The following is a 20270-nucleotide window of genomic DNA, read 5'->3' as shown; positions in this document are numbered from 1 at the left end:
TCCATACAAACTATATCCCAAAATGCTTTGCAGAATTAAGTGACAATACCACAGGGACAGAGAAATTAAGGGGCATAAGGCAAGAGAGAAATTTAGGTTTTCAGAGAGATTGACTGGGCGAGTCAGGGAGCTGGAAAGGAAAGTGAACTTGCTATAGTACTAGGGAGGGTGTGTTCTTAGAACACGCAATGAGAGGTTCGGATGCCAGAATTCTTTTCAGACGTCTTCCCTTGCTCCCTATGGGCCAGATCCTATGGGGCTGCCTACAGAGTAAGGTATCACTCAGGGTGAGGAAAGGTGGCAGATTCTCACCCTGCGTGACCAAGTCTTTTTAGACCCAAGTTTTCAGAAGTATCCACTGATATTGGGTGCCCAACTTGAGACTCATAAGGCCCGATCTTCAGAAATGATAGGCAATCCCTTCTCAGACTGTAATCAGGAAATGAAGAGATGGTGTATCTATTGATAGAAAGAGGGAAACTGGCTCTTCCCCCATGCTGAGAGATTATTTAACAAATGGTCGCTCTTTAATCCAGGGGTGGAACACACCACCCATTTTTGCATTGTGTTTAGCCAGTCTCAACATCTTGAGTACATTTTTATGCATATTTCAACACATGCAGTGATAGATTCAGGCAGTAAGAAAATAATCAAGTTCAGCTTGAACTCACCAAATCACATCACCATGAGTGCCCTAAATTAAAAAGGTGTTTGTTATTGATTCCAGCCTCCCCACAGTCAAATCCTTTGCTCCTCCTGCATCTAAACCCCACCAAGTGCTAAATCCTAGAACCACTATTGAATGAAGCTATTTTGTGAGCATACAAAGGGTATTTTGTTAAACCATTTAAGACATATTTTACAATAAATCTTTTCATTATCAGAGGCATTTTAAAAATGTTTCCCCGTTAGTCACAGTTTGCGGATTCACTATGTACAGTATTACGTTTGGTAGCTGATGCACAAAACATTCATTTTTTATACTTAACCATTTAAAACCTGTTCTTCATTGCCTGAAGGGGCTAAGGAGGCTACGTAAACATCATTAGCCATAGCAGGTATTTTCATATTTTAGGTTGTTTTAGTCTGTAAAAGGTTTTCTCTCAGGAAGGAAAATCAAGTGAAAAACCATTAGATCACAGGCACAGCTTAGGGGACAGACCTTCAGTTGTGAAGTCAGTGGAGCTATGACAATGTACACCAGCTGAGGATCTGGTTCAGAAAAAGTTCATTTATCAGACACACATGCAATGGCAGGAGACACTACAGACCTACAATAAAACTTACTTAAGGCCCTGATCCAGAAAACAGATAGGCCAACACAGAGTCTTACATCCCCCCACTCCCATTGACCCTACACAAGCATAAGAGAGTTCAGTCAAGTACATCTGTTTGAAGACTTGGAGTTTACAAACACTCTGTAGAAGCATGCAGCACTCAATCCCTGCTCCAAAGAGAACTAATGTAGTCCCCTTTGCTGGGCCTTACCCTACTGTTATCTTACATAACAAAAACTTCAACCTGAACTTCCTCCTCAAGTTTGCCTGTCCCTAGGACTTTCCCTGCGTAAATTCCTCTGTTCCACCTCAGAGTTTGCTCTGATTCAGAGGGTTATTCCAAAGCCCTCATAGCTTCATTAGAGTTGACAAGATCCACCTGCTAGTATGACTCATCCAAAATGCCTTTCTCTCTCTAAACAGAGCTCAAGCACCTAACATCAAGATAACAGAAAGGTCCTGCATCCCCAGACACAGTCTTGCAATGCATCAGCTGGTAGATATAATGAATGTGCTATGTGAAAAACCTGAACAATTATGGAAAGCCATAAAAAGGCTATTGGAATTTGCCTGGGTTTTTATTTGACATTGGTATTCAGCCTTGCTAAATTTCCCAGGCAGGTTGAATTAGACACAGTATTCCCCCACCCCTCTCTGCCTTCAGTCCAGTCCAGTGCAGAAGGCATAGGTGTGGCAGCAAGGATTCCTGTATTTGATTTTTAACTCTCCCATTTAATTGCTGTAAAATGCTGAAGAAGATTCTGAACTTCCCAAAGCCTCATCCTCCCCCTGTTACGGCTGGAGAAGCTATCTACCACCTTTGGAAAGCACTCTGAACGTACAGAAGGAAAAGCTCCATGAAAGGGTTATTCATCTTCCCTTCCTGCCCGAAATGGCTCCATGGTGCTGCTTTGCACTGCTCAGCAGCTGCCATCTTTCAGCCCAGCTATTATTCCATTTTAGGGTTGAGTGAAGGGATCCCAAACAGAGCTTGAAAAAATTGAACATACACCTACTCACTAAAGGACTGAACCTATTAGCCAGAGGCTGATCCAAAAGGAGACAGCATTGTACAAGGCACTTTTTTTACCCCTCCCATTCAGAGGGATCCGGGGGGAAAAATCTGGGTAGAAACCCATTCTCTCCCCTCCTGGCTGCTGTCTCACTAGGACAGTACCCCTGAACTCTATTTAGCCCTTTCCCCCTCATCTTTTGTATCAGAGTTGACTCATCGGTGCCTGATAAATTTGGCACTCCTCCTCCCTCCATCCCCAGTTGCTGTGAAGGAGGGGGAACATTGCAGTCTCCTTCCTACTTTTCCCTAAATTATCTATTCATGGTTTCATCACTCTCCTGATACAGGACAAAGCTCTGTCTTTTCTTCCCCTCTTACTTGGGATGCTCTATTTCTCTTGTCCCTGACAATGGAGAGTCTTATTCTCTTTTACTCCTCACTTGCACTACCTGAGGCTTATGAGTTTCTCTGCTCCAGAACACTAGCAGACTCACATCTCTAGCACTAGAGAAGTGGCAAGAATGTCTGGGCTGCTGCTGAGCGATTTGGAGCAGCAGTAGTTTGCTCAGAGGAGTATCTCAGATTTTGATCATTTTCACGGCTACTTGGAATGTGACTGGTAAAAGTAGCAGCAGAACGGATCAGTCTCACAAATTGCACTCTGTTAGGACTCACATACCGGCCACAGTGTTTTCTACTTGCCACTAATTTTCTTTAATCCTCGCTTGTCCATCAGCTCATTAGGTTTGTAATGCACTTAGAGATCCTTTGGGATAAGACAGTTAACAGTCAGAGCTGAACAAAATCTGTTCTAAAGTGTGGCTCATGCCATTGACAATTTTAAAAAGGGAAGTCAGTGAATAAAGCCAGGCCATCTATACTTTGATTGTGGTTCAATCATCCTCTAAATGTAGTTAATAAGTAGCAGAATCATCAAAGGTTCTAAGAGTAGTAGCTCTGAGAGTAGTTTAAGGAGAACACTACTCATCATTTGTTATTCCAAACTGTTTCATAGGCAACATGAGGGTGAGCTTTGGGGAAAACGTGTGATATTTCATAGTTAACAATCATGGCTTTTATTTAGTAAACTTTAGATCAGACTCATGAAACATTCTTTTAGTGCAATGAAATCAGGGGAAAGTTAGCAAATGGGACATCGTGGCTGCATTGCAAGGTTTGTAATATTTATTTTGAAGCAACAATCATGGGGTATATTTCAATTGTGCTTTAGCTGTTTGGATGTAACATTTCTCCAGGGGCCAGATGGCTCAAGAGCCACCTTCACCTCTAAACTACTAGTTGGAATCCATACCAGGCTGGTAGTGACCAAATGTTGCTCCCTACTGAGGGCTGTTGAGAACCTCTGAAGTGAATTCATGGCTAATAAATAGGCGTCCATATCACACAAACAGCCCTGTGGTGAAACCTATTTGACAGTCCCAGCAGTGAAGCAAAGGACTGAAGGTCCAATTCTGAACATTTTTCAGTCCTTCTTTCCTGCAAGGTAATGAGTGCACCCCATTTCAGCGGGAATGGAGAGCAGTCAGCTCATCACAGAATCAGGCCCTGAACACACGTGTAGTATTTGGTCTATTGTGTGGGTAACATTGTGCTTAGTGACTATATATCTGGACCCACCAGCATTAAGCCACTCAGGTCTACTTCACTTCTCTACCCATTCACTTTAAAGTGAACCTGTCTCCTCGGTTATTCTCACCAGCTATCATCTCCCTCAGTGTCATAACCAGGGGGCATGTGACAAAAGGTGGAAAGTGTCCAAAATTTAAGACACCATTTTTTCAAATTGCAGAACGTATAGCTGATTAAATGAAACATTATTGATGCTAATGATAACTACTTCATGTTCAGATAAACAGATGTACATTACCAGCCTCCAGTTTCTAATCTATTCTTCTATTTTATCTTTCCTTCCATATATTTGCATCAATATTTTTTCTTAAAACGATTTTGCTTTGTTTCGTTTTCTACCTCCATCCTTCCCATCTTTATTATATTACGACAGGCATCAGCAGGTGGTGCTATTACGGAGTCTTCCATTTTCTTTTTCTTAACATGAGAGAGCAAATATTCAGTCTCAGAGAGGGAGCTGTGCAAGCAATAGGAGAATTTGCTCGCTTTGTTGGTCTCTGATTAGAGTCAATTCTTGAGGTCGAGTTGCTCTGTGAGAACCTGGCATTAATGTGTAGGCTGAGATTTCTGAAGGAGAGGAATGTCTGGATGTTTGTGACCGCTCCTGGTCCAGGACTGGTTATGTGTGTAAACAAAATAAGATACACTAAGAATATTCCTAGATGCCATGTCACTGATTTCTCCTCTGCTAGGAAGCTGATGTGCAAGGCCTTGGACATCTGTCACTCAGCAGAGGGTTGACACTGGTTTCAGAATGGGACAATGGCATCAGAAGAAGGAGCAATGATATTTTCTCAACTTAATTTCTTTTCTTTCACTCCCTTTTTCAACATCTTCCCTTTAGCTCTTTTAATTGGCATTTCTTTGCCTATACTTTTATCCATGTACTTTACCACTTGTCTCTGTCCTTCTTCTATTATCAGATTGTCTTAAATTCCCCCAGCATCTTCAGAACCTCAGTGAGCGATTTTGGCTCGCACTCAACGAGAAAAAAATGGCACTGGTCTCCATGAGACTCTGTTCTCTCTCTAACGGTATAGACAGCTCATTGTGACTCTGAGCAACCAAAAATACCATGAAAATTCTTCACAGCAAGCAAAGCTTGATTCTAACAGCCCTGATTAACCAGGCCATGCACCACATGCAATAGAACCACTGTGCAAGACTCTCTGAATACTATAGTGGACATGAAGAAACCTTTCTCTGTCTTCTACACTACATGGTATAAACTCCAAAAACTCTTTATTTTGCATTTAGTCAAATTCAGCCCAAGGATCCCCCCCGACTTTAGCCACCTATCTTGTTTCATCTGTGGTAGGTCATCTGTAAACTATAACCACAAGGGAAATGGTTGAAACAGATAAAGATTCTTAGGGGCTCTCATGATGATTGTTTAAGTCAAGAGTTTATTACAAAGCCTTACCAAACCACAGAGTGAGAAGAATCAGGTGGCTGAGCAGCATCGCTCAAAGCTATCTGAAAGTGCTTTCATTCCACAACCCCAAGACTGCATGGGAACATAATTCTTCCCACCTGCTATTTACAGTTTCAGAAAGATGTGTCTTATGGATCTATTGTGACAGTGGTTCTGCCCGCATGTCCATTCTCACAGGTGCTTCATTGTGTATGCAAGGACTACTATGATGGCAGCAGGGAGAACTTCTCTCATGATAGATCCAGGGGGAAACATAACTCAAATAATCCACGTTTTTCATTAAAAAAAAAATCCTTTACCCTTTGCTTTCTGTTCTGTGTTGCCCCATTCATCATGAAAAGTCTTGGAAGAACATGATGGCCCCAGTTTCATCTTGAATGTGTGATCTTGTGGACCTGCTGTAAATAGGTCTCCATTCGGGTGTCAGCAAGCCCTGCCACATTGTTTATCTCATGCAAAAACTGAAAGAGTAATTGTAAAAAAACCAAAACCCTCCTCAGTAATAGTTAAAGGGAAGGGGGAAATCCATGTTTGCAAAGATGATCTTTCCTTTCAAGCAACATAAACTAGACAATCCTGTTAAATGTCAGAACCATTAACACAGAGAAGGAACTATGCTGTATGCAAACAGAGAAGTTATCTATGTTATCAGATGAATAATAAAACAAAACATTTTGCACTTAGAGCCCCTTTCCAAGGATATCCAAGCACTGTAAAAACCTTAATGAACTCAGCCTCTCAGCACTGACGGGTTTCCCAAGTCTTCCAAGGTCCCACAGCTGGTCAACAGACTGAAGGTCAGGATGTCTGGATTCTTTTTTGTTGTAACCACCATTCTTCAAATTTATTTAAAGTTTTTTGGTGCCCTGGAAAGGATTCTTATATACTTTGTATTCACCAGAAAGGCCAGCAGGGACAAAGTAATTCAACAACTTCTCAATGGTCCGTTGTGCCATGTGTTAACTTTCACTAAATCTACTGCACCAAATGGAAAGTATTGTAACAGTCAGCAAAAAAAGTACCATTATCTCCTCTAGGTGGTGCACTCATCCCTCTTAAAATGTAGATGCCATCTGAAAGCCACTGCAAGACTTCTGTTGTTGAGCTTACAATTTGCAGATCCTGTACAAAGAATTTGCAATAGAAATAAAACATGCCAAGAGCTTATTTCAACCAATGTGTAGTTGTATTTGTTGGCTCTGTTGCCAGAATAATGTGAGGAACACAGCAGGACATTGCAGTTTTAGTCCCAGATAAGGCCCTGTTAAAAGAGTGAAGGTCATCAGTCCCCAGAGCAAACTTTTAAAAACACATTAAGTCTTCCGAAAGTTACTTTACAAAGTCAGTAAGCGATGAGGGTATGGTCTGACTTTTTAAAAAGACACCTTAAAATATAAGAACAACAGTTGTGGTACCCCAGAAACCCTTAACGGTGCCCCATCACCCTGCCCACTCTAGCAGGATTAGAGATCTTATGTATCCACACCAAACATCAGCACTGACATTAGGAGTCATATATTCTGCTATGCAGAGCATACTGAATATGGTAATTCATGCAAAATTTACCTACTACATCTCTGCAACCTGCACAGTCACGGGTTAATTCAACCCCTTCAATTCAGCCTGTGTGCACAAAGCACTGGCATCTCATCACTTGCACTTATGATCCATAGAAAAGATTGATTCATCATGAGAGCTGGGCAAAAACTTTTCAGATGAATAGTCTGTATGAGGAAAAATACAGCGTTGGTCAACCCAAAACTATTTGACGCACATAGTTTTGGCCATTCACAAAATGGCCGGAGGCAGTGGAGGTGGAGGGAATGATGGTGGTTCTGCTGTACCACCCCCTTCTTCTCTCATAACCTTAGCCCAGTGGTTAGAGCACTTACCTAGGATGTGGGAGATCCAGCTTTGAATTCTGGTTCTGTAACAGGCCCAAAATAGATTTTTTTTAAAAATTCACCACAAATTTTGAAAGATTCAGGTTGACCAGAACCTAAATGTTTTTCAATTTTTCAGAACTGCCACCAAACCAAAAATTCAGTTTTTTGTCCAGCTCCATCCATTACACATCCCACCTTTCCAATACAGCTGCCTCACAGCAGCCATGTTAAACATTTTAACCTTTTCTTAATCACGCTGTTCATTGTTGTGTATTTCTGGACTTAGTTCATACCTTTTATTCTTGTTATTAGCATAGAAGCTGTTAAAGATGTTGGGATAGGATGGAGGGGAGTACAGGCAAACTGCTAAAGTACATTTAGTGTCAGAGGTCCCTATCTCCCTGTGTTATGGGTTTGTATAGTACTTTGCACAAGGGGGCCCAACCGGTTAATATTAAATAATAATACACAGGCTTCATGATGTCCAGTAGCTGTGATACAGTAACACCTGTCCAAGATGTATGCCTTACATAGGAGCTGCAGAGAATAGTAGGGATACAGGGCAAAGTTAAGGTTATATGGGATAACTCTCTGTGGTTATCCATGTATTCCAAGATTTCTTGTTTTAAAATTTCTGACTGTAACTCACCATTTCCTGACCTTTCTAAGTTTGTTTTTGAAAACTGATGCTAGTTAGAAACATTGTCCATTCTTCTAAGGGCACAGAAAATGTTATGGTTGTCATAACAAATGGAGGAAACCATACACTTCTCTTTTGTGCCTTAGAAATCTGAAACCTCTCTTGACCAACTACAGATGCCCCCTGACTTACGCAATCGTTACGTTCCGGAAAGCCTTGCGTAACTTGAATTTTGTATAAGTCGGAAACATATACCCATACGTTACACAAAAATGTCCGCAACTCGAAAATCCTATTTCCGGCTTATGGAACTTTTTCCGTAAGTGCGAATTTGCATAAGTCAGGTCTTGCATAACCCAGGGAGTGTCTGTATACCCAGTTTCTTGAATGTCACAACACCAGCCAGCAGCAACACCCTGGAGGCAGCAACCCCCAAAATTCCCTGCCTATAGAGTACATCGCTAGGTCTATGTAGGAGAGATGTTATGATTCTGCCTTCTTCCTGCCTGTCTGGGGGACAATGGTTGTTACAAAATGAAAACACACTGAACAGTCTGATGCAGGAGGAAATTAAGATCTTAGTCTTCAATATTGCTGGCACATAATTGTAGATAAAAACCTTTCCTGGGCTCGCGTACCAAACTGTGGCTACAAAAACACACACAGTTAATAACAGGAACAAACCTAGGACCTTTACTACTCACAACACAGATCTATAGGAGAGCTCCTTGGCTGTGAAATAGTAGGTTTTATTGGGACCAGTCACTAGAGGGAGTCATGATCAGACAGATGCACTAAATCAGAGTATTACATACAATGACTACACACAGTTTGGTAGCTGTACAGAGCAATGCAGCAATTATCAATTTTTATTTAAATCAAAGCTTGATTTAAGGGACTTAACTTTTTAAATTCATTTGGAATAATCATGATAATACTTTGCATTCTATAGCTCCAGAGATTTCAAAGCACTATATAATCATTAACATAGTAAGTCTTGTGGTAAGGGATAGAAAAGGATCTCTTCACTCACTAATTTAATGTAGAATGCCGCCAGCTGTGGGACGCAACACAGTGAGTTTAACAGTGTGTAGCAACATTCCAAAACAATTTATGACAGGAAATGATTAAAAATATAGTATGCAACTGAAACAGCAGGGAAATATAATGAAACCTAATATAACTAGCTGAGTTAGAATGTGGCCAGGACAACAACCCTGCTCACATAAAAAGTGACATGAGATTTCCAGTAACCTCAAGCAGCTTGTTTCACATATCATCCAGTAGGTAGCTCCTCCAGCATCAGCATACTTTTAACACTGTCTTGGGAAACTGGTTCAGTTCTGACTCAGAGAGGAAGAGTGTCATCTCTTGACTCACCAACACCTTTTCCTGCAGTACTTCAGTGGTCCTTGGAGGTCTCCCATTCAAGTACTGGCCCACCCTAATTTGGTTATCTATGTCATTACAACACATGCTGCTGTAGCAGAGACCATAACTGGCAACATAAAACAATTACCAGATTAAGTCTGGTGTCTCATCTTATTTCTCTTGTGTGGTTGACTAATTATATTTGTGTTTTGTAGGGTTATTGTAATTTTGTTGTGTTATTTTTTTATTGCGCAACTCATTTATTTGTATTTATTCTGACATTTATTAAGTTTCATATTGGTACAAACTCGTAGAGTTAAACCACATTTTATTGCATGGTTAGGGTTGACTTATTTCAGGCTGCTCTGGCCTCTAGAAACAACCATGTTTGGGTGACCGGCCTACAACACAATGGTCCCTTGACACTATTAAAACACACAACTGTCTTGCAATGGAGACTGTGCACTGTGGTTTAACTGTGTCCCAGAACCGTGCTAAGGCTTTGGTCTTGGTCGCCAAGCAGGAGTCAGGAACACAGTTAAAATAAAATAAAGTTCAGCCCCATCCCCTGCAGGATTAAATTATGTTTTGAACATAAGAGTATTGCTGTACTGGGGTTGAGTCACCCAACACCGCTATTTCTACAATGAAGATGGGCCTTTTGCAATACTTGGCTGAGTACAGACCTGAGTAAATCCTACACATAGAATATTAATTCAGTATTTTTAAATTAATTCACTTCACCTGTGCTGGCAATGTAACTACTCTAGTGAACAAGTTTACGAGCAAGTAGGTTTTGTCAAAACAGTGCATTGTAAGTGAATACCGCAGAACACTCGTGGAAAGCTAATCTCAAGCTCCAACTCTTGACTGATCTCACTAGAAGCCTGATTCAAAGGCCTTGTCCGCATACAAATCTGAACCAGTCTAACTGACTAGATTTAAAAGCAGACACTTAGTTAACTAGTGCAAGTTTGTTTGCAGACAAGGCCTCAGACTTGCACTCATCCAATCAGGGACCAAAAATACGTCATTCTGAACTGCAAACAACACATGTTTGCAGTTCAAAATGCCATTTTGAATTGCAAATATTGAATACTCATAGCATAGACTATTCCAAGCAATGCTCCCTGTGAACAGTAGGAGCAATCCAGAGGCTTTATGTTGGCATAAAACACTTGAAGGATTTTGAACAAACAGAAATTTCTGGAAAATGTGATCTGTTCACAGACAATTCACAAACCGTAAAACCAGGCAACATTGTTTCACCTATGTTGCCAGAGTTGCACTCGTAATGGAATTTAGTGATCTTGGAAGGCTTGTGAGTATTGTGCATTTTTGGAGCACGGCAAAGAAGAAACAAGCCAGAGACAATCATCCTGTCTCCAGTTAAAGGTGAACAACAGCACACACAAATTCAACAAGCAGTCCTTGAATAAGCAGGATCAAAACTAGTGAATGGTTCAAAGGTCAAACTCAGATACTCACTGACTGGGCTGCAAGCAGAACTGAAACTAAAACTCCACACGCAGCAACACCTTCTCTTCTGTAGCACAGAACCCTACACCCAGGCCTATTCTCTGGCTTTTGGCTGTCAACTCAGGCTTCTGCCAAGTTGCTTCAGCCATGATCCTCCTCTATTTCTGCCTTTCAGCTACACCAACGAAGCTTTACAAGTAAAGAACAAATGGAAAAAGATCGAGTTCATGTCTTTTTTTCTTCTTTGCAATACCTAAAAAGCAGCCTGAAACGTGTTGTGTCTCTCTCCCACCCCACAAAAAAGTGCTTAACAAAAGTTAGAAATTCATGTCTTGTCTACCTAGGAAGGCTCTATGGCATTTGGAAAACCAGTAAAATTATGTCTTGTCAAGAGTCAAAGAACTTAAGTTCAGCAATTGGAAGGGGTAGGGAGTTTTAGTCAGACTGTTTAAAACTTTGGTTTTTCACTAACATTTATTGAACTCCAATGTCCAGTAAATACATGGGAGAAAGGATGTTTTTGTTAAAGTTTAAACATTGCCCACACACACACACCACCATCTCAATTAACAGTGTGTTTTCCTTAAATCTCCAGCTCCTGGATCCATCTGATTACATAAGAATCTCAGCTTTCAGGTTTAAAATATGTTTCTAGCCCTCATGGTTATAGAGAAAAGCTTGAAAACATGAACCCTAACGGCTACAAACATCAGAAGACAAATTAAGGACCCCCAAAGTTGTTGGTAGTTTTAAATGTGATCAGTTAAGCCAATCCCATGATTTTGAGGTCTAAATCATGATTTTTCAACACTTGTGTTTGACAATACCTGAACTCACAAGCTACATCTCCTAAAATCCTCAAGGACTCCTCCAGCAAGCCATGGAACATGAGATTTGACATTCCTGATTATTGATTTACAAAGCAATTAATACGCCGGGGGGGGGGTAAATACTGGTGCTTTCCTCCTTCCCACAAATCATCTTCAAGAAGCCATAAAGGGTATAAACCTAATCTAATCATATCCTTTTCAGGACAACTTTTCAAAAAGTCGTGGCTTCCCCACTGACACGGGGGGTACTCAAAAGTGTAGCGGCCTCCTGACTCCACTCCTCAGCCAGTAGCCCCAGGGCCATCCTTAGGCATACTCAGCATAAGCGGCTGAGTAGGGCACCCGAAAATTTGGGGCACCATCCCCGCGCTGGCCACAGCTGGAATCCTCTCTTCTCCGGCCCCACCCCCAGAGCAGAGTCCCTCCCTGGACCCTGCCTGCCTGGGCTGCTCAGTCTCTGGCGGGGCCAGGACAGGAAGAGCGAAACTTCCACGAGTCGGAGGGGGGAGGAGGACTTAAAGTGACAATGTGCTCACTGTCTCTCACACTTCCCTAACACACACACAGAGACTGGCTCTCACACCCACATACACTCTGCCTCTCACAAGTAACAGTCCCCCAATACAGATTGTCACACACGCACACAGTCTCATACTCCCCAAACATACGTTCTGTCACACAGTCCCCAACACAGTCACACACACACACACACAGGGTCTCTCCCTGTCTCTCTCATATGCACTGGCTCTCTCTCACGCACACAAACACACACACGCGCACTTGTATTATTGTTGTTGTTATTACTGCTTGGTACTACCTGTCAAAATGCTCGTGCTGAGCCAGGAGTGGCGAGGGGCTGCAGGAGGGCTGTGGGCTCTGGCAAGGTGCAGCCCCCCCGTGACAGTGCAAAGCCTGCCTTGAGCCACTGCCACAGCATCTGTTGTGTACAAAGCTCGTTGTGTGTCAGCAATGGGGAGGGTTCTGGGGGTCTGCGGGTGGGGTTGGTGGCTGTGCCCCCTCGACACACGGGGGTAAGCAGCGCCGGCTGGGGACCGCCTTCAGTGGAGCATAGGGGCACCAGTTTAATAATACTGCATAGGGCCCCATAAATCCTAAGGATGGCCCTGAGTAGCCCAGTATGCTAAGGGAAAAATCTAGGAGCACTTACTTCTTTGTGTAATGCTCTCTTTGTAGTCAATTAAACATTTGCCTAAACAAGGAGTGAAGAACTGGGCACAATGTGATTAGCCCATGATACTGGTGGATTGGCAGGCTAAACTCCCATTAAGTTCAATGGTGCCAAGATTCCACTCCAAATGTTTTTGAAGTGTAGGGATAAAGTTTTAAACTTTGTTCATTTTAGTCATAGGAGTAATTCTTACTCATGTGAACATGACTGGATCCAGTATCTTTGGGAAATGTCTCTTTTTTTCCTCCTACATAATTGTATTAATTATGACAGTTAAATTGGAATATAAAATGGGTCTAAAGGTTCATAGTTCTGTGCACACATCTAACCTATAGTTAGAAAGTCAATAGCCTTTTGGAGTTTGGTTGAATAAAACACAGCTGTGCAATTACACTATAAGAACTTGTTTATCAGAAGTAATCAGTCACCATATGGTTGAATACCCTATACACTTTGACCCATTCATTATAATCTAAATGGAACGTATTACAATGCCATTCCCAGTATATATGTGTGTAGAATGGATTCTACACTAACTAAAAGACCTGTTCTTAGGAGTAAGTCTTTTCTGATGAGAAAATGTGAAGACAGTGACATGTCTCGTGACTTCAGAAATTACTCTGCAGTTGACAAATATGGAGTACCATTTGGCTACCCAGATTGAGTGCAGTCTGGTTCATCCAACTGCTTTAGAATATTCCAATGGTCTAGAAATGCAAACTTGGAAACCACAAGCACAAAAATCCACGTTTAGGTAGGACCATACAGGCACAAAACTCTTCATAGATTAACTAATTAGTCATCCCCAATAGCTCTGGGAAATAGATGGGTAAGTATTATTCGCACTTTTCAGATGGGGAAAGTGAGGCAGAAAGACAAAGTGACTTTCCCAAGGCCACGCAGCAAGTCATTCGCAGAGCCAGGATTCAAAAAGCTCATGACTCCCAATCTTGCACTTATTCTTCCAGACCACTCTGCCCACAGATGTCATGAAAACAAACAAAGCATTCATTCAGAAAAGACAGCAAGGAGACTTTTCAAACTGGAGAACTTGTTCTTGTTCCAAGTTCTGAATCCATCTCCTCTTCTGGAGTTAACTAAACCTTGGGATTTGAAGACTTTCCTGTCACTGGAAAATGACTATACAACAAATTATATAGGTCGTTCCTAATAGAGTGGGTCACCAAAATGTCCATCCTAAAAACCACATGGAAGAGAAAGATCATCTTACTGGACCTCCTATGGTCCATGAAGACCTTCCTGGTGCTCAACACAATTCAATATTTTGAGACCCTAGAAGTAACAGGTTAGAGTGGTTTAGAGGGAGGCAATCTGTTGTCCACAGTTTGAGAATCACTATCCTAATATAATAGTCTGTTTTACAGCTATCTGACACATGAAAGGCACTGGTTACTTGTATGAATGCCCCTTTCTGAATGTTCCCTATATTTCCTGCTGTAGCCCACACAGTGAGTATATTGCCATGCTAAACTCTACTGGGAGAAGGTTTAGCTCAACAATTTAAAGAATATTAATTCAGCCTCTGACACAGCAACCATAGTTGGGGCCAAATTTTCAGCAAGCCTCCTTAATTACACAAGCATGTGCAAAATAGGTAACTGTGCCCACAGATCGCCCATTTACAGACGCAGCTAAGGCAAATGACCATAAAGTTAGTAGAGCTGCGTGTGCAAATGCAAGGTGTTGCATCTGCACACAGTTAACAATGTCAGCTGAAAATTTAGCCTTTAATTTCCATCATTATATAAACACCATTTAACAATGGCCATGGCTAATGTAGTTTCAGTTTCTGCTTGTACTTCCAGGCAAAAAGAGGCATTTTATGGCCTTATCATTATGCTCGTCCACTGTCTGTTCATATATTTATTTTGGACAATGATAAAGAAAGTTTACTCACCAGTAATCCAGAGTGTCATGTTCTTCCCTTCTCCCCTACACTCCAACAGCCTTGAATATATCAGTGTTATGGTACCAAACAGGAATCAAAATTTGCCAATCAACAGCAGCATTTAGACCTCCATCTCCCCTCTTTCCTTTTTCCAGAGAGAGTAGAATAAGTAAAAAGAACAGACAACATACTCCAAGCAAAATCCACTATGGGATTTAGGTTGGAAGGAGAGCAAGCTGTGACAAACAGGATTACTGTAATTAATCATCCACTGATGTACAGCTCTTTTCTACTTGGCAACAGCCTTGACTGTCTGTGCAAACAGCAGAAACTCCAGGAGCAGGACTGACTTGTAATGGAGCTTAGAGAACTGCTCTTCCAAATTCAGAACCTGCTATAGATGTCAAGTCCAGCTGACACTGGCAGATGAATACCAGAGGAGCACCAGGTGGCTCCCTTACAAACAAAGGCAAACAGTGCAAGCCCCTGAAACTGACATAATGTAGGAAGAGCGACATTTAACACATTTTGGAAATGGCCAGTATCAGCATTGTGTTCTTGTGACATTTGGCATTTTTCTTAAAATCCCAGTTCCTGGTTATCACACACAAGGATCTCATCTTTCATTTTCTTAGCTCACATTAATTAGCATGCGTTTTATGCCCAGAAGCACGAGGGTTTATATCTCTTTCCAAACAGTTTGGCTTTTTAATCCTTACTACTGCATCTTTGACTATTCTTGTTATCCCTATACAGGTCCACCCTTTTTGAGGGAGATATCTTGTCCCTTCCAGTAGGAGCTGATGTCTACTCTCTCAAAATAAAAAGAAATAGAGATATACTTGACAATTTTAATTTTCATGCTCCTCCTCATCAAACATAGTAGGAGCTGATGTCTTAAGCCTGCCCTCTATCAACATCATTTTCATTTACTGAAAGGGTTTGGGGTGTACACGTCTCTTTAATACATATTAATTGAATGTTACTATGGCATTGTGTTGTTTTCTACTTACTGTGAAATAGAAATCATGATAATGAGCATGGATTTCTCTGTCACACTCGTGATAAATGACATCTTGCTATTAGTACGATTCTGCTACAAATAATAAACTGCTACTGAGTAATATTCTATTGAATACATATTGCAGATGCTAAGTTATCGTCTTGAAACTTGTCTTTTTTTCATTTGACTGTAGATCTTAAATTATTTCAGACCATATAGTATTTGTCTGGTTGCTGTGGGATTGGTTTGCATTACTGTTTCTCTCTATGATGTGTGTACTGATTGATGTGTTTGCACTATACACTTGTGGCAATATGTGTGAAAGGAATAGCATAATCAGAAATTACTGTTTTTAGGTGGTGGTGGTGGTGGTGGTGTTGCAGCTAATTCACTCTCACACGATTAACTTTGAAACCGGAAGTAATTGCTGTGAACTGGGTGAGAACATGAAACACCAATGATTGGATATACCCTCTGTCATTCAAACCAACAGCATATTCAACCAGAAGAAAAACACTGAGACCTAAACTCTGTGGCACAGTAGGTTTCAGCTAAAACATCAAATTTTCGGCCATGGTTTCTCTTGTGGTTTTTGTTCCTTTCTAAGAATCAACATGTGGGATTTTATTTAGGCTGCATCTTTAAGAATTCTGTGCTGTTATTCTTTTCTAGTTTGTTTGTTTTTTTAACTTTTTGAAAAATCAGAAAACACCTTTTACTTTTGCATTTTGCTGTATGTCTGTAAAACATTGTTTCTTGAGGTGTACGTCACATAATAACCCACTTTGGAAGCGGCAGAAAACAGAATGCTATTTTTAAGTGTCTGTATGAACCACAGAGCCTAGGAGCAACAGTCCTTGAACTAAACAAGTGAATAAAAGAGCTCACCTTTTTACCATACAATCTGCAATATGTCTTCTTACTGATTATAACTTCCTGTTGAAGCACCCAGTTTAAAAAGTGAAGATGGGCCCAACAGATATGGGGCCTGATGCTCATCTACATTAAGACCTTCCTTTACAGTGCTCCAACAGTCACAACTGCGTGAAGGCCCCTTTACACTGCCAGAGCGGTGAAAAGGGGCCTGAATGTAAATGAGAATCAGGCCCATGATGTACAATAATAGTTTAAAAAAGGAGTACTTGTGGCACCTTAGAGACTAACAAATTTATTTGAGCATAAGCTTTCATGAGCTACAGATCTGATGAAGTGAGTGGTAGCTCACGAAAGCTTATGCTCAAATAAATTGGTTAGTCTCTAAGGTGCCACAAGTACTCCTTTTCTTTTTGCAGATACAGACTAACACGGCTGCTACTCTGAAACCAATAATAGTTTAGTTAGTTGTGTCCTATATCTAGCAGATTTATTCAATTATTTTAATATTCACTCCTGCTACTGTTAAAATTACTTTGTAGCATCTGTAAGTATTAAAAGACAATGTCTTCCCTTAATATTTTTTCCATTGAACTGAGGTCTACGTGACAAGTTACTGTGTGACCTAATTCCCTAAAAAGAAGAAGGTGTTCTTTCTTCAATAGATAGTTCTGACATATATGTATCATGGTTATTTCTAAGGTTCCCATCACTTAAACATAAATATAATTTATGACACCATAAAAAATAAACGTTGAATGGGATACCAAGAGCATGAAAATGAACAACACACGACGAAGCAATGGAATATATATAGCGGTTCTGTTAGATAAAGAACCAATTGAAAAATAGTTCCCTAAAGGACCCAGTTTGCCCCTTTATTCACACTGAGTAGTATTTTATCCTGCAAGTTCTCCCACTCAAGTTAATGGGACTACTTGCAAAGTAAAATACTATTCTGTATTTTACTGAGAATTAGCCCTATCAAGAGATAACTGGCAGAAATTGCTGGGATCATCTATTGGCAATAATGTAGAACTTAAAGTGTTTCCTGATAATGTGGATGTTCCTTTATAAAGAGACAAGGAGAGAAAACAATTAAGTTATTATTCCACTGTTTTAGTTATTTCAAGTTAAAAGATGTGTCAATAGGTGATTTCATGCTGTTTTGGACAACCATAGCTGGACAACATAACAGTCAAAGCAGTGAACAAGATATGGGTAGCATTCAAATTCCATGAAAGAATGATCTTAGAAAGTTGTACATGTCCAAGTAGCCCATGCGCAGGTATCAGGGAGTTCTTACACTCAATATGTTGCTATATGGGTACACAGTTGAGGGCACAATCTGGCTTTTAAAGTTTATTTAAACTATATGCTTGTACAGCACCTAGCACAATGGGGCCCTAAAGATATAGCGGAAAATCTGTAATACAAATAAATATTCTTTTCTTTTTACTTACTTAAGGTAAAGGCTTAAAGTGTTAGTGAAAACTGGAAGAATGATGAAGCTCTGGGGTAGAGCAATATGTTGTTTTTGATTCAACAAGGACTTTTGTATTTTTTTTTCCTCCTCAAAATCTTTCATTCTAAAGGTGAAAAGTACCTGGGATGAATGCCCTGGGCCATGGAAATTATAGGCCCTAGGCCCAAATTGATATTTTCTCTTTCTTAACATTTTACCACACATCTGATCTCTTAACCTTCCCATCTGTCAGCATCCCTGCAACCCCACAACATGGTTAGTATGATGACATGATTAAATGTAGCTTTTCCACTGTCACATAAGTCTCATTTACTCCTTAGAGTGGAAAATGAGGTTCCCAGAGAGTAATGGACTAGTTGAATTTTCTCCAATGACCATGAAAGGGAGAGGACAGACAAGACCAGCTTTAAGAGTGAGGGATCCAGATAGAGTTACATGGTTTGGGGGCTAAGGCCCTCAGTTACCTTTTGGTGTCCCACCCGGTAGAGGGATTGGGTTGCACAACCACATTGAACAGCTGCCAGCAGGAGAGCTGTCCTTGGTGCTAGTGGCTCCCCCAAAGATCCCTGCCGCAGTTCCCACCGAGGAATGCGTGCCTGGTTCCTAATCCATGGGATGAATGCTCTGGTAGTCAGAGCTAAATTGTAATCTCTTTCTCGCCAACACTATCACTGTGCTGCTTCCACCACCTCCTCTCTCTCTCATCTTTCAGTATTTTTCTACAGAAATCAACATGCAAAAATATTTGCTTTCACGGTCTAGCTTTCCAAATACCACACTATATATTTTTTATTAATCGACTAACATCTATATTTTTAAAGATATACAGCAACATTCCCAGCTGCCACATGCCAACCCATAATTTGTTTGCATCTCGCAGAACTTTTAAAAATAAAACTCTTGAAGAACAGAAAATTTCTTCCTGCGACAAGTACTGTGGCATTCCTGAAAAGGGTTCACAAGCCTTGTTCAACTTTATCATGACAACAGCCATCTACATCATCATATTTCATTCTATTTATCTGAATTCACTTTATCTTTATCATCCGCAATTGATAAGCATGCTGGTTTTGCCAAGGTACTATATTTTTATTGGCAGAGGCAAGGAAAACAAGAATTGTACAAATATCTTGACACTTGAAAGTGAAACCTGCATACTCTCCAACACCTACCTGGAAGGTACAAAGTCTTTAAGTCTGGTTTTTAAAAATGGATGATTTGGAAGGGGAGGTGGAGACATATGACTTCTATTAGTTGTACCTAGAGGTCCCAACCAATACAGGAGCCCCTTTGCCTTAGGCATCTTATTTCTTAGTATGTGTTTGTATAAACTTCCTCAAAAAGCTTGCAAACTAGACAAGTGAGAGGTGAGAAAAGAAAGGGAAGAAACACATATGACTATTAAACAATCATATCTTGCTCTTATATCGTGGTTTTTATCAGTAAATCTCAGGGTGTTTCACAAAGGAGATCAGCCTTATAAACCACATTTTATAGATGGGTAAACTGAGGCACAAAGCAGCGAAGTGACAATTTCTGAAAGGAGCTCAGGTGACAAGGGGCAGTATAAAAACTTGAGTAGAATAAGCGGGGGGGGACGGGAAACTGAGGCACGGGTTGGCTGAAATGGCTTGCCCAACGTAACACCACAGGGCGGTGGTAGAGTTGGGAAGATAACCCGGATCTCCCCAGTCCCAATCTGGTGCCCTAGCCACTGGGCCGCCCAGCTTGTCCTAGCGAAAAGCAGGATGAATAATTTTTTGCGTATCTATAGTACCTGTCATCTGAGGCTCTCAAAGCGTTTTACAACCGCCCGTGGACTGGGCTCCACGCCCCCTGTGAGGCTGCGGAAGGACCGGCCCTACTCTCTAGATGAGGCCACTGAGGCACGAAACAGAGGAGACGGCTTGTTCAAGGTCACTCTGCCCGTCAGCAACAAGCCTCGCGCTTCAGTGGCCACTGCCAAGGCTGAACGAAGGCTCTGGAGGGGCTGGGGGTTGTTGGGCTGATCTTCCCCCCCCCCCTCCCTCCCTCCGGCGCGTGGGGCTGGCGGGCGAGATGGGGCCGCAGCCCGGGGAAGGAGCCGCCTGTGCTGAAGGCAGACAAGATTCCTGCCGAGCCCGTGCCAGCGCCGGGCCGCCCTACCCCCGCCCCCCTCCCTGGCCCTGGGAGCGCCGTCCAGCAGCGGCCCCCGCCGCAAGTCCGCCGCTGACTCTGCGACAGCGGG

The 20270-nt window shown here is 41.5% G+C and overlaps 1 long non-coding RNA gene across 1 annotated transcript in view; it reads right to left on the bottom strand.

Moving 5' to 3' along the window:
- Window positions 1–20270, bottom strand: part of LOC140911765 (uncharacterized) — a 121878-nt gene that overhangs the window by 89105 nt on the left and 12503 nt on the right. The gene's annotated exons all lie outside the window — the stretch shown is intronic.

Source organism: Lepidochelys kempii, chromosome 5, assembly GCF_965140285.1.
Source record: "Lepidochelys kempii isolate rLepKem1 chromosome 5, rLepKem1.hap1, whole genome shotgun sequence".
NCBI lineage: Eukaryota > Metazoa > Chordata > Testudines > Cheloniidae > Lepidochelys > Lepidochelys kempii.
Note: the sequence above shows the minus strand (reverse complement) of the source record. Positions and strands in the feature narration are given on the sequence as shown.